Source organism: Castor canadensis, chromosome 10 (genome assembly GCF_047511655.1).
Source record: "Castor canadensis chromosome 10, mCasCan1.hap1v2, whole genome shotgun sequence".
Classification (NCBI taxonomy): domain Eukaryota; kingdom Metazoa; phylum Chordata; class Mammalia; order Rodentia; family Castoridae; genus Castor; species Castor canadensis.
Window position 1 is genome coordinate 22,941,167 of NC_133395.1, and position 16,602 is coordinate 22,957,768.

The following is a 16,602-nucleotide window of genomic DNA, read 5'->3' on the forward strand; positions in this document are numbered from 1 at the left end:
TTAGGAATACACATGCTTACAGGCATATATATTTACTTCTTAATTATTATTCCATCTTGGCAAAGAATTTAAGGACAATTAAAAGCCAGATCATATTTAGGAAAAGAGTCAGAGGAAAATCAAACTACCTGTTAAAAGCACATACACAAATTTTTTTGATATCATGAAACATTGCATATAAACATTAGAAAAACTGCAACACCATTTCCCTCTTAAAGAAGTCTTTTTTTATTCTTATCTTAACTTAGACCTAGTGGACCTGGAGATTTTGCTGACTATATGCAGAAGCAAACGAGTTAAAGATGGCCTTTCTATACTGCAACAACTGTTCTGCAATCTGAAAACTGGAATTATAGTTGAATGAAGGAAGATTTAAAATAGACATTATTCTACTACTAATGTAGTGTTCTCATCAGAAGTGCCTTTGTTCATAATGTAAAGAATTTTTTTGTTTTTGTGGTATAGCAAAATATTTTAAATCACACTAATAAGAAAGAGATAAAAATAATGAGTTAGAGTTATTAAACAAAAAATTAACTTGAACTTTGCAGCTCTTTAAATAATTCCTTGCAAATGTTCAGCTATCTCACTTAGTTTCTTATGGTACCAACGACTGGGGTGGAAATATTCCTTAAAATGAATTCTTCAGGTTATTAATTTTATTGTGCCCCATTTATTTGTATTCTGATATTTTCTTGTACACATATTAGAGAATGCATAAATGTATTCTATTACTTTCCATCTTTCAATCTATATTGTGTAACTAGGGAATTTCATTATAAGATTAAAAACACTTGTATCTAAAACTTACTCAGGAGTGTACAGTATACAGCTAAATGTTTTGAATGCTTTTTGGTTGAGGAACAGTTAAGGCATTGAAAACTAACAAACTAAATGATGAAATTATTTAAATTTCTAAGGTTCATACTGTGTAAAGAGACAATTATCACAATAGTGTGTTTAAAGTACGTACATAACAATTCAGTTAAAATTTTTTTCACTATCATTCTATCTCCAATCCAAACAGATATTTTCTATGAGCATCTATTCATCTGTACACCTATGAGGATATTTGATAAAAGGAAATAAGCTTTCTATGTGTATGCATATATATATATTTATATATCATTAGGACATTAAGTTTATAAATGAGTCAACTCCATTTTATTTAGTTTGGCACATAACATGTTTGAGATATAGCAATAAAATACACAATATATTATTTCCTAAGAGGTCCTTAACATTACTAAGTTTTGCTTAATTATTTGTAAGGTTTGTATATTTTATTTGCTTTGCTTTCTTTTTTTTCCCATGAACAGAGAACCCAGTAGGGGCTTAAGAAGTTAGAGGATGAATGACTTGAGGCACATTTGTGAGATACTCATTCTAAAGACTTGGCAGTAGGAACATCTGATCATAAAATTAATTACAATAAACTAGTAATATATTTTAGAATCATGTTATGTATATCAAGGAGAAATGGCCAAAACTGCATATTAATATGTACTAGTTAAAATAATGGTTAATTATACATATCCTCTTATTCATTCATGATATGCACATAGGAAGCATTACGTGACTATTAGTTCTTATAACTAGAAGGATAATAAACTGTTTGGAGGTGTGAATATTAAGGGACAAGATGTGATTTGTATAATTTTTCTTTTGAGATAGTGATATTAAGGATTCATATGTAAGGATGTTCCATTATTCCATCAAGACAATTCCTATTACTTAAAAAGCATTGAATGAAGTATGAAAAGTGTCTGTACAATAAAATAGTATCTCGTTATGCAACACAATGAATTAGAACCATGAAAATTATTTTGGAATTATTTTTGCAAGATGTTTGTTGAATGAAAAAATCATTAAGAAAAAGTTAAGAATATTGCACTCTGAGCATTTATATGAATATTGTTGTCCACATTCTTGAGCTCGCTTGCTCTCTCATACTGCAGGCTAGCAAATACACATTGATTTGCAGCACACAAATAAACATAACACTTGTATCTTGACTTGGGCACAAGCACTTGTACTATACATGGTTTTATCTTTTTTTCTCCATGTGGCCTTCATTCTCAGTTAATATTTAGTTTTCACATATTCATATGGAAAATTAGTTATTAAATAAAATATGCATGAACATTCAAAGGAAAACAATTAGCTCATGTTTTACCTTAATGGAGCTCAGGTTGTATATTTTTCAGGACACTAGACTTCAATCTACACATGACATTTTAACAGTGTATTTTGAAAATACTGTTGAAATTATTTTTGCAGTAAAGGTTAGCTATCAAGTTATTTTAAGTTAATATTAGATGCAGCTTTTATAATCTCTGATGTAATAATATAAATAAACTTAATGACATTAAGCAAAATCTGATTAAAGAATATAACAAGTTGACAGAATATGTAAATGTGAGGCAGAATTTAAATATACATATGCAAATATTCATACTTACAAAGAAATAAGTATAAAAAGATGAAAACCACATAGCAGAAACGTAAAAAGGTTTTCTTCTGCTCCTACAAGGACCCTTGTCAGTGTTCCAGGAGACAAGACTGCATGAGCAGGTGTGCTTCCTCAGGGTTCTACTGTTTCAGGGAGAGAAGTTAAGAGTCCTGCAGCTTCCTTCCCTTGGCTGAGGTTGAGAACCTGCAGGAAGCTCTGTTCCACAGATGAGACACTTCACCTTGTCTGGACACAGTCAACCACAGATTTCAGTGCCTGCTGGGCTGGGTACAAGAGGATATTTCTGTCTTACCCTGACTCTGATTTTATCCTGAGCTCAGAAGTTCTCTTTTTGGTCCCTAAGTCTTGAGATAATGCTAGTAATTACTTTTCCTAAGTTACCTTTGCCCACATAAAAGAGATCAAGCTTTAAAAACTTTTAAAATGCTCTAGAAATGCTCATGTCAGCTGAAAATATTTGGGTTTCCCTAAGTATTAGAGAAGTTTATTTAAGGATTGCTCTAAAATCCAGGAAAATCTTTCATATTTAAGGTCAAAAGATGAGCTTCACATACTGAGCTAAATAAATAATTGTAAAATAAGACAAAATATTATTAACTTCACTCTGTTAACTTCACACTTGTCAAGATAGGACACTTCACAGAATCACAGGTTTTTCAGGAAGAAAGGAAAGTGAAAGGTAATCTACACCATCCTGTTGTCCAATGTCTTGACATTCCTGGAAGTTGCTATTCATCAACTATTTAATAACTCAGTGATAAGGATCTTACTTTGATCCCCAGAATAAGCTCTTATTGCAATAACTCTAAGGCTCAGAGCCACAGGTAAAATATCTGAATCCTATCTGTCATGGATGAATTTCAAATACTTAAACAAGCTGTATTTGCTTGAAATCTTGTGCTTCCTAAGAAGAACCAATTCATTTATTGCCACTCTGTGACCAAGCTTCATTTCCTTTCTAACATCACTGCTGTTGTTTGTAGGAATTCTAGCTTAACAATACCTTGGTTACATCGTGATGCTCAGAATTATGTACTACACTTTAACTGGAATCAGAAAACTTGACAGAACAGAATTTTGTGAAAAAATATTTATAATTAAATGATGTTATCATGATTAATCTTTTCTACTCCTTATCTCTGCAAAGTACAGGTTGTTTGTACTGTTTGCCAGTGTTTTGTCTCAATTTTTTCTGTACAAAACACAGAAAAAAATATTTTTGATGTAGCTATTAGACTTTTTAAAAGGTTTTTTTTTTTTGACAGCCACAGCAAAATTTTAAACTGGTATTTAAGCCTATAATTTTCACTAAAGCTAAAACAAATTTATAACTTTTCATATGTGTGATTTACTAGATTTTATACTTTTGAAAAAAGTTTTACCAAGTAGTTAAATTTAATATTTTAGTTATACATTCTGAGAGTGTGTCAGTTGCCACAGTAAAAAATATTTTCCCAAGTTTTAGTTTATTTAAAATGTTCACTCTACAGCATCTCTATATTTGCATTCCCAAATCTTACAATATATAAGCATTATGAAATGAAAGTTATTGAAGTGGACTGTTCTGTTAGGGCATTCCTGTCTATCACTAACCTTGCAATAAGAATGTTCAAATATCAGCTAAGCCTGCTGGCAGACACCTATAATCCCAGATACTCTGGAAACAGAGATTCTAAGAAACAGGTCAAGAGTAGCCCAGACAAAATGTTAGTTAGACCTCATTTCAATCAAGTAGTCCTGAATAAGCATTAGGATCATGGTCCAAAACTGGTCCCAGGAAAAAGCATGAGATTTGATCCAAAAAATGCTAAAGTTAAAAAAAAGAGATGTGGTTCTTGTGACAAAGTCTAGTACTGAGCTCAAATGTCAGTACCATCAAAACACAACAGCAAAACAAAAATAGAGGTTTTTCTTTTTTTTATTGTTTATTCATTTATTCATATGTGAACACATTGTTTTGTCCATCTCCCCTATGTCCCCTCCCTTCCCCTCTACAATCCTCTCTTCCAGGCAGAACTTGTTCTGCCCTCTTCTTCAATTTGTTGAAGAGAAGACATAAGAGATATAACAAGGAGGATCCAAGATGGCTACTAGAGGGTGGAAGCAGACAGTGTGAGTTCCATCAATCAAAAATCTTACTGAGATGCTGGAGCACACATGGCAGAAAAAAACACCAAAAAGAAGCAAAACACTGACACACCAGATACCCAGCCCACACAAAGATTCTTCATGCCACGTTACACTGAGAAACCAGGAGGGCTCCCATGCTGCCAGATGCTGGCTCCAAATCTGCTTGGGGGACACAGAGGAAGAGGTGAGCAAATAAGTGGCATGTGATACTCCCACAGCCACCCCTGGGATAAACCAGCATAGCCCCATGGACAGACCAATCCCTGACGCACAAAAAGAAAAAAAAAAGAAACTGAATAATAAACAAGAAACTGAAAAGTATATGCAGCAGAGAGGGTGGGATGCTTTGAGCTCACCAGAGAAGGGGGAGGAGCAAGGAGCTGTTCTCTACAGGAACTTTAAGTAAATGAAGCCTGTAAAAGTAGCCTGCAGGCATGCCCCTCCACCAGAGAAGGGGGGAGGGGCAAAGAGCTGCTCTCCATGAGAATTTTCCATAAACAAAGCCTACAGTAGTAGCTGGCAGGCAAGCCCCTCCACTAGTAGGGAGAAGGGTGCAAGGACCTGCTCTCCATGAGAACTTTCAGTAAACAAAACCTGCAATAGCAGACAGCTGACAGTAGGCAGCAGATGAGCTGCTGCCTGGCAGATAGTGGTTCACAAAGCAGTCTCCTGACCCAACAATCTGGCAAGACTAAAACAGAGCTTCTGCTTAAATACTAACACCAGGACTGCATGCTGAAAGAGTAACACCAGAATTACTAAGATTGAAACTTCATTGTTCCATATTTTTTTTCTTTTTTCTCTTTCTCTCTAAATACTTGTTTATTTGACTGTTGACTACTACACCATCCCTCCCTGTTTATATCTCTGGTTCTCTATTATTTTTCTTTTTTCTGTTCTTTCTTTTTCTTCTTACTCCTTCCTTCTAGATCTCATTTCTTTTACTATTGTAAGCTAGCTAATACTAAATTACACACAGAACAGGGACAGTAATAGCACCAAGTGGAATGATGTGAAGATGGAAAAGAGATGGAATCCATTCTCCCCTGAAAAATAAATTGTACAAGAGTCAGAGGGAAATGAAGAAAATGGATGCAAAGTTCCAGACCCCAACAAAACAAACATAAACTATCCCAAGGAACTCAACAAAGAACAAAAGAACACCCTGAAAGAAGAAATCCTGCAAGAAATTGCAGAGAAATTCATGGAAATGTTACTAGACAAAGTCAACTGAAGCATACAGGAGACACTCAAGAAATTCCAAAATAATAAAAATAAAGAATATTAGAAGACACAAAAACAAATAAGTGAACTCATAGGATCCCTGAATAAATACCAAGGTGAAACAGAGAACACCATAAATAGAAAGATAAGTTAATTAAGGACAAAAATTGAAAATAATAAAGAGGAAATGACCCATGACATGGAAAACTTCAGGAAAAAATGAAAAAGAAATACACAGTACCATAGAAGGCCACTCCAGCAGACTAGAACAAGCAGAAGACAGAATCTCAAAACTTGAAGATGTAATGGAAATTACTCGAAAAACTGAAGAACTATTACTCAAACAACTTAAAGCCTGTGAAAGGAATATGCAAGAAGTCACTGACTCCATCAAAAGACCAAACCTGACAATTCTTCTAAGCAGCCCATGGAACCTTCTCTAAAATTGATTATATCCTAGGGCCCAAAGCAAGCCTCAGCAAATATAAGAAAATAGAAATAATACCATGCATTCTATCTAATCACAATGCATTAAAACTAGAACTCTACAACAAAAACAAAAGTAAAAAATATGGAAACAGTTGGAAGCTGAACAAAACATTGCTTAATGATCAGTGGGTCACTGATGAAATAAAAGAGGAAATTAAAAGTTTCCTGGAAGTTACTGAAAATGAAAACATGACCTACTGGAACCTATGGGACACAGCAAAGGCAATCCCGAGAGGAAACTTTATAGCCATGACTGCATATATTCAAAAGACACAAAGATCTCAAATCAATGACCTAATGCTACATCTCAGACTCCTAGAAAAACAAAAATAAGCAAATCTCAAAAGAAACAGAAGGAAAGAAATAATAAAAATAAGAGCTGAAATCAGTAAAAGAGAAACAAAAAAAATACAAAGAATCAATAAAAAAAGTTGGTTCTTGAAAAAATAAATAACTTGGCAAACCTGACTAAAATGAGGAGAGAAAAAAACCCAAATCACTAAAATCAGAAATGAAAAATGGGAGATAACAACAAACACCATGGAAATCCAAGAAAGCATCAGATTACTTTAAGAACATATATTCTAATAAATTTGAAAATCTTGAATAATGGAAAGCTTTCTACATACTTATGACCATTCAAAATTGAACCAAGAAGGCACTAATCATATGAATAAATCTATAACACAAAATGAAATTGAAGCACAAATGAAGAGTATCCCAAAAAGAAAAGTCCAAGACCTGATGGATTCTCTGCTGAATTCTTTCAGACATTTAAAGAAGAAATAATACCAACCATCCTTAAACTGTTTCATGAAATAGAAATGGAAGGAAAACTGGTTAACTCATTTTATGAAGCCAATATTACTTTCAACCCAAACCAGACAAAAAGCACCTCTAAAAAGGAGAAGTATAGGCCAATTTCTTTAATGAGCAAAAATGCAAAAATCCTCAATAAATGAATGACAAAACAAAACCAACAACATATCAGAAAAGTCATCCACCAGGACCAAGTTGGCTTTATCCCAGGAATGCAGGGGTGGTTCAACATATGCAAATCTATAAATTTAATATAGAACATTACTACAAGAAAAGACAAAAACCACTTGATCATCTCAATAGATGCAGAAAAGCCTTGACAAGATCCAATACCACTTCATGATAAAAGAACATCCTGTAAGAAGAAATTCTGTAAGTAATCAATGAGAATTTTATAGAGATGATACTGGATATGGTCAAACAAAATGTACAGGAGACACTCAAGAAATTCCAAGACAACAAAAATAAAGAATTTGGGAAAGCAAAAGAACAAATAAAAGAAGCCACAGAAGCCCTGAATAAACACCAAAGTGAAACAATGAACACTAAATAGAGAGATAAATGAACTCAGGAAGAAATTGACAATATGAAAGAGAAAGTGACCCATGATATGGAAAACCACAGAAAAAAGAACTAAACAGAAATACAAAACAAAATGAAAGGCCACTCCAGCAGACTAGAACAAGAAGACAGAATCTCAGAACTTGAAGATGAATTGGTAATTAAAGGAAAAACTGAAGAACTACTAGTCAGGCAACTCAAGACCAGTGAAAGGAATATGCAAGAACTGACCGAGTCCATCAAAAGACCAAACCTGAGAATCATGGGCATTGAAGAAGAGGAAGAGGTGCAAGCAAAAGGAATTCATAATATATTCAACAAAATGATAACAGAAAATTTCCCATATCTAGAGATTCAGCTACAGGAAGCCTCCAGGACATGAAAAAAACTTGATCAAAATAGAACTACCTCACAACATATTATCACTAAAACAACAAGCACACAGTATAGAGAAAAAATGTTGAAGGCTGTAAGAGAGAAAAAACAAATAACATACAAGGTAAACCCATCAAAATCACAGCAGATTTCTCAACAGAAACCTTAAAAGTAAGAAGAACATGGAGTGAGGTCTTCCGGGCAATGAATGACAATAACTTCAACCCTAGGATACTCTACCCAGCAAAACTATTATTCTAAATAGATGGAACAATGAAAGTCTTCCATGATAAGCAGAGAGTAAAACAATATATGACCACCAAGCCACCAATACAAAAGACTCTTCAAGAAATTCTGCACACAGTTTTTGTTGAAGAGGCTGCTATTTCTCCATCGTATATTTTTAGCTCCTTTGTCAAAGATAAGTTGCTTATAGTTGTGTGGCTTCATATCTGGATCCTCTATTCTGTTCCACTGGTCTTCATGTCTGTTTTTGTGCCAGTACCATGCTGTTTTTATTATTATTGCTTTGTAATGCAGAGAAACTAAAGCAGATACCTTAAAGCAACTGAGGCCAATAGGAAAAGGGGACCAGGAACTACAGAAAAGGTTAGATTAAAAAGAATTAACCTAGAAGGTAACACCCACGCACAGGAAATCAATGTGAGTCAATGCCCTGTATAGCTATCCTTATCTCAACCAGCAAAACCCCTTGTTCCTTCCTATTATTGCTTATACCCTCTCTACAACAAAATTAGAGATAAGGGCAAAATAGTTTCTGCTGGGTATTGAGGGGGGGAGCGGGAGGGGGTGGAGTGGGTGGTAAGGGAGGGGGTGGAGGCAGGGGGGAGAAATAAACCAAGCCTTGTATGCACATATGAATAATAAAAGAAAAAGGAAAAAAAAAAAAAAAAAGAAATTCTGCACACAGAAAGTGAAAGCAAACAAAACCATAAAAAGGCAGGCAATACCAAACCACAGGAGAAAAAAAGGCAAGAAAGTAGAGAGTAATATTAATTTAGCTGCACACAATAAACCCTTAAACAACTAAGAAAACTAAATGACAGGAATCACCACATACCTATCAATACTAACACTGAATGTTAATGGACTTAATTTCTGCAGAAAAAGACATCATTTGACAAACTAGATTAAAAAGGAAGATTCAAAATTTATTATTTACAGGAGACCTGTCTCATCAACAGAAACAAGCATAGGTTTAGGGTGAAAGGCTGGAAGATGATTTACCCAGCCAATGGTTCCCAAAACCAGGAAGGAGTAGCAATACTTATCTTGGACAAGCCTACATTGATCAAATGGGATAAAGAAGGATATTCCATACAAACAAAAGGGGCAATACACAACAAGGAAATAACAATTATCAACCTATAACACCCAGCATCAGTGTACCCATTTTCATCAAACATACTCTGAAGTACCTAAAAACATATAAACTTTAACAGAGTGCTAGAAAGAGACTTTAATATCCCTCTATCACCAATAGATAGGTCATCCAAACAAAAAAATCAATAAAGAAATTCTAGATCTATATCATACCATAGATCAAATGGACCTAGCCCATATCTACAGAATATTTCATACAACTTCTGCACAATATACATACTTCTCAGCAGCTTATGAAACCTTCTCCAAAATTGATCATATCCTAGGGCACAAAGCAAGCCTCAGCAAATATAAGAAAATAGAAATAATGCCATGCATTCTATCTGTTCGCAATGCATTAAAACTAGAAGTCAACAAAAAAAATGGCAAAACACATGCAAAGAGTTGGAAACTGAACAACACATTGTTCAATGATCAATGGGTCATTAATAAAATAAAAAAGGAAATTGAAAGGCTCTTGGAAGTTAACAGAAATGAAAGCATGACCTACTCAAACCTATGGGACACAACAAAGGCAGTACTGAGAGGAAAGTTTATTGTCATGAGTGCATACATTAAAAGGAGAGAAACATCTCAAATCAATGACCTAATGCTACAACTCAAACTCCTAGAAAAACAAGAACAAGCAAGTCCCAAAACAATCAGAAGGAGAGAAATAATAAAAATAAGGACTGAAACCAATTTCAGACAAACAAAAAAAATACAAAGAATTAATGACACAAAAAGTTGGTTCTTTAAAAAAATAAACAAGATTGACAGACACCTGGCAAACCTAATTAAAATGAAGAGAGAAAGAATCCAAATCAGTAAAATCAGAAATGCAAAGTGGGAGATAACAATAAACACCATAGAAATCCAGGAAATCATCAGAAACTATTTTGAGAAGCTGTATTCTAATAAACTTGAAAATCTTGAAGAAATGTACAGATATCTAGATACTTATGACCAACAAAAATTGAATCAAGAGGACATTAATCACCTGAAAAGATCTATAACATAATATAAAATTTAAGCATAGAGTCTCCCTAAAAAAGACAAGACCAGGACCTGATGGATTCTCAGCTGAAATTGATCAGACATTTAAAGAAGAACTAATACCAACTCTCCTTAAACTGTTAAACTAAATAGAAAGGGAAGGAAAACTCTCTAATTCATTTTATGAAGTCAATATTACACTCATCCCAAAACCAGGCAAAGGCACTTCCAAAAAGAAGAACTATAGGCCAATCTCCTTAATGAACATCAGTGCAAAAATACTCAATAAAATAATGGCAAACCAAATCCAACAACACATCAGAAAGATCATTCACCACGACCAAGTCAGCTTCATCCCAGGAATGCAGGAGTGGGTCAACATACACAAATAAATAAATGTAATACAGCACATTAACACAAGCAAAGCCAAAAACCACTTGATCATCTCAATACATGCAGAAAAAGCCTTCAACAAGATCCAAAACCACTTCATGATAAAAGCTCTGAGAAAACTAGGAAAAGAAGGAATGTACCTGAACATTGTAAAGGCTATACATGACAAACCTACAGCCAACATCATATTCAGTGGTGAAAAACTAAAACAATTTCCCCTAAAAACAGGACTGAGACAAGGGTGCCCACTATCCCCACCCTGTTCAACATAGTACTGAAATTCCTAGCCAGAGCAATTAGGCAAGAAGAAGAAATAAATGGAATACAGATAAGTAAATAAGCTGTCAAAATATGCCTATTTACACACGATATGATGCTATACCTTAAAGACCTGAAAAACTCTTCCCAAAATCTCCTAGATACATCAACAGCTACAGCACAATGGCAGGATATAAAATCAACAAACAAAACTCCTTAGTTTTTCTATACACTAAAAACAAACTGAGAAAGAATATATGGAAACAATTCCATGGACAATGCTCTAAAAAAAAAATTAAATTCCCAGGAGTAAACTTAAAAAAGGATGTGAATGACCTTTACAAAGAGAACTACAAACCCCTGAAGAAAGAGATCAAAGAAGACTACAGAAGGTGGATAGATCTTCTATGATCATGGATTGGTAGAATCAACATAGTAAAAATGGCTGCACTACCAAAAGCAATCTACATGTTTAATGTAATTCTCATCAGAATCCCAGTGACATTCATCAAAGAGATAGAAAAATCTCCCTTAAAATTCATTTGTAAACACAAGAGACCACGAATAGCTGAGGCAATACTCAACAAAAGGAACAATGCTGGAGGTATCACAATACCTGGCTTTAAACTATATTACAAAGCAATAGCAATAAAAACAGCATGGTACTGGCAAAAAACAGACATGAAGACCAGTAAAACAGAATAGAGGATCTGGATAGAAATCCACACAGCTATGCCCATCCTATTTTGGATAAAGGCACTAAAAATATGCTATGGAGAAAGGACAGCCTCTTCAACAGATGTTGTTTGGAAAAGTGGTTACCTGTCTGCAAGAAACTGAAACTAGATAAATGTTTATCACCGTGTGCTATTACCAACTCAAAATAGATCAAGGATCTTAATATCAGACCGATACCTCTAAAGTTGGTATTGGGAGAAAGGAGGAGACACTCTGGAAGTAATAGGTATAGGCAAGTGCTTCCTTAATAGAACCCCAGCCACTCAGTAGCTAAGAGAAAGAATAGACAAATGGACTTCATAAATCTAAAAAGCTTCTGCAAAACCAAATAAATGGTCTCTAAACTGAAGAGTCCAGCCACAGAGTGGAAGAAAATATTTTCCAGTTATACGTCAGATAAGCAACTGATAAGCAGAATATACAGGGAACTCAAAAACATTAACTCTCCCAAAATTAATGAACCAATAAAGAAATGGGCAACTGAACTAAACACAACTTTCTCAAAAGAAGAAATTCAAATGGCCAAAAAACACAAGAAAAAATGCTCACCATCTCTAGCCATATAGGAAATGCAAATCAAAACCACACTAAGATTCCACCTCACCCCTGTTAGAATAGCCAACATCAAAAACACCACCACCAACAGGTGTTAGCCAGGATGTGGGGAAAAAGGAACATTCATACACTGCTGGTGGGTATGCACTAGTGCAACCACTCTGGAAAAAAATTTGGAGGCTTCTTAATAATCTAAGCATAGATCTGCCATATGATCCAGTTATCCCACTCCTGGGGATATACCCAAAGGAATGTTATACAGGTTACTCCAGAGGCACCTGCACCCCATGTTTACTGTAGCACTATTCACAATAGCCAAGTTATGGAAACAACCAAGATGCCCCACTATTGATGAATGAATCAAGAAAATGTGGTATTTATACACAATGGAATTTTACTCAGACATGAAGAAGAATGAAATCTTATCATTTACAAATAAATGGATGGAACTAGAGAACATCTTTCTGAGCGAGTTTAGCCAGGCTCAGAAGACCAAAAATCATATATTCTCCCTCATAAGCAGATTTTAGATCTCTAGGGCAAATACAGCAATGTGTTTGGACTTGGGTCACATGATAAGGTGAGAGCACACACAGGAGGTATGGGGATGGGTAAGAAACCCAAAACATGGGAGTATTTGATGTCCTCCCTGCAGAGGAACTAATACAGAGGTCAATATGAGAAGGGGGTCACAAACTAGAGAAAAGGTTAGATAGAGATGAGTCAACTTAGAATGTAACACATTTGTACATGGAATCAATGCTAGGAATCTCTCTGTATAGCTATCCTTATTTTAACTAGCAAAAATGCTATGTCTTTCTTATTATTGTTTATATTCTCTCTTCAAAAAAATTAGAAATAAGGTGCAGAATAAATTCTTCCTGGTAGTGAGGGGGGCACAGAGGGAGGGGACAGGGGATAGGGGGGAGAAATGGCCCAAACAATGTATGCACATATGAATAAATGAATTAAAAAAAGAGAGATTAAGAAAGACAAAGTGGTTTTCTACTTTGTGATAAAGCTATACAGACAGATTCCTAGCATTGCTTCCATGCACATGTATATTACAACCCAAATTGGGTCATCTCTACAAGACCTCTTCACTACTTCCTGGTCACCTTCCGATAGTGGCCTCTGTCCTTTTAAGATTACTTTATTCCCTCTTCTACAGTAGACACATTAAACACTTTCAAGAGTTTTTAACTATAAATTTTCCTAACTGAATTATGAGTCCAAATTTTTCAAATTTCTGTGGTAGAATCTCACCACTAATTACTTGACAATGGCCATGCAGTTTTGAAACCCTCCTTTTATTCTTCCCTCTTTCAATTTTATCTCTTCTTGCTATATATATATATTTTAAACTCAGATCTTATTAAGAAATTTACCAACTGACATAAAAGCCTCACTGTAAATTGGCACACTATTTTTGTTTAATCGTCTCTTCTTCCTTCACCCTTGTGAATTTTCTAGTTTGCTTGTTAGTTTTCATCTCCTTTTGCAACCGAATACAACTTATTTAAATTATAGATTCTCCTACACAATTTTCTGGACTTTCCCTTGATGTAAATGACAGTAGTAAATTGATTACTTACATTAATTGATCTTACAGTATAAATAAGAAATCTTCTATCTGTAATGTCCTGCATCTAGAAAGGCGTGAGGTTGGATTGAAAGCAGATCTGACTGATTTCAATGACAGTCATAATGGCCCTACTGTTTGTTCCAACCTCCTGCAATAGTACCTTTCTAGTAAGTACATGTTTATACAACCAACACAGCCAGGCATTCTTCCTCAGGTCATGGAAAAGATTGGTTCTTTGTGTTTCATTGTGGCTTTCTTTTCTCCACATTTCTCCTGTTCCTCACCAACCCAAACACTTCTCTCCTTGTGCCCTCCCTGATTATTCCTTCTTATTCAGCTTTTCCTACTTCTCTTTTTCCCATTTCCTAGTTCAACCCTGGACAAAAAACGCTACTTTTCCCATGTTTTCATTGTTATGTGCACAAACCAAGTATGTGCACATTCACTTCTCTCTTATCTTTGTTTTTCCCTCGAACTAACCTTTTTTATATTTTGAATTGATCCTGAAGATTATCATGACTTAAACACTGGGTAGTTCTAAATAACTTTTCCAATTTTACTATCAAGCAGATATTATCTGCTTTGTTCTGTAGTTTTAATTTTATACTGAACATACTGTTGAGTGTTATTTCAATTTCTGAAACTTTGACCCTTATCTGTGAATTGACAATTTAGCAATAATTTTCAAAGGGAGGATATTTATTGCTAACTAGAAACCATGTATATGAATAATGTCTTGTGTGTGGTTTGGTATGCTTCAGACATGTCCTCTGTTTTAATAATTTCTTTTAATCATTTCTGTTTTTTTAATATTGTCTCACCAATTCTCTTTAAAATAAAAGCTGAAAGACCACAGAGATGTCAAACAATATCCAGTGAGTACTTCCTTGGTGGTGAGGTACTACAGTAGTCTAGGTACCAAACTATTCATCTGCATCTTATGTGATATTTCTATTTTAATCATGATTATTATTTTTTCTGGTTTCTTTAGAGAATACTATGCTTTAATTTCCCAGTTCTTCTTTATAATGTGTAAAACCCAGCATGGAACTTTCACTTATAATATATAAAGAAAGTTATTAGTATAAACTGTACAAATAAAGATCATTATGAGAGTTCATTTCCATAATCTCAACTTTAGTAATCATTAAATCTCTCAAAATTATATTGGTTGAGTAAAATCCTTAGCAACAATACTTCCCTTGAATAATTCTAATGGTCTATTTTAATTTACTCACCACTTATTTACAGTACTTGAATTTCATAGTTATAAATAGATTGAAAAGTATTACATTGATCAGTAAAATGTGAATTTTGATGTTAGTAACATTTTAAATCTTATTTAATTGCTATCAATCACATACTTTTGAACCATATTATCGCTTCAAGTTTTGGCTGATGTATCTGCTATTACTCTTTTATTTTATTGTCATAATTTAAAAAAACAAAAGTGTTGACTGTAGTAATAAAAATCATTTCCATAATTGTAGATTATTACCAATTTTACTTCAAAAATTTTCTTATACCTTCTAAAAGAAATCAGGAGCAGATATAAACCAATAAAAATCAGAGAAGGAAAAAATAAAAAATGATGAATATCTAGTTAAAATTCAGTTTCATTTCTTTGTAAGATATGAGTATTGTATAGGAATTTTATAATTATAGTGTGATGCAAGCATATTTCATGAATACAAGACCACAATAATGTGTTCTTCTTCACACTTAATCACTACAAGTTTCTTCTGCATGTTTAATGTGGACATATAAATTATATAGTAAATTGTGAATTATTGCAAAATTACCTGAGATGATTTATTTCATATAAACATATAAATAAAAAATGCTCATAGTTTTGGACATTTCAGTCCATGATAAATGGACCCCAGTTATTTGGGCCAGTGATAAGACAGTACAAAATGGTGGGAGCATGTGTCACCTTATGGCCAGGACACAAAAGAGAGAAAGATGAAGCGCTGGGGCTCCTATTACACCATTCAAAGACGTGAGCAGAAACCTTCCACTAGAGAACCCACTTCTTAAAGGTTTACCAGTCTCCATCAGCATCTGCTGAATCCTTTTACCACATGGGCCTTTGTGGACAATTATCCATACCATACCATACACACACACACACACACACACGCACACACACACACACACACATATATATTATGTAAATGCATACATATAAACACATTTATATATATATATATATATACACACATGTGTATCTGTATACATATAAAGGTAAGTACATACCTTTATAGATTTCACTTGGGTACTTTTCCTTACACATTTGTTCATGATCTATGTTAGAAAAATGTGGGTATATTCTTGCTTAATTGACATTGTATATTAGATCCTTTTTGGATACTATAACAAGTTCAATCCTAACAGTGGAATTGCAGAGGCCATATTAAAATTTCTTTAAGTTTTGATTTTTATTACCAGAAGTTTTGAAATATTGTATACATTTTAGATAGATTGTATGCACTTTAATAATATTAATATGCTTTCAACAGGTTTTACTTATGACCTTACCAAACATTCATGTGATGTTGGTTTGCATTTATTTAATTAGATATTTGTATGTGTGGTATATTTTCATTTTTAAATTGGATTT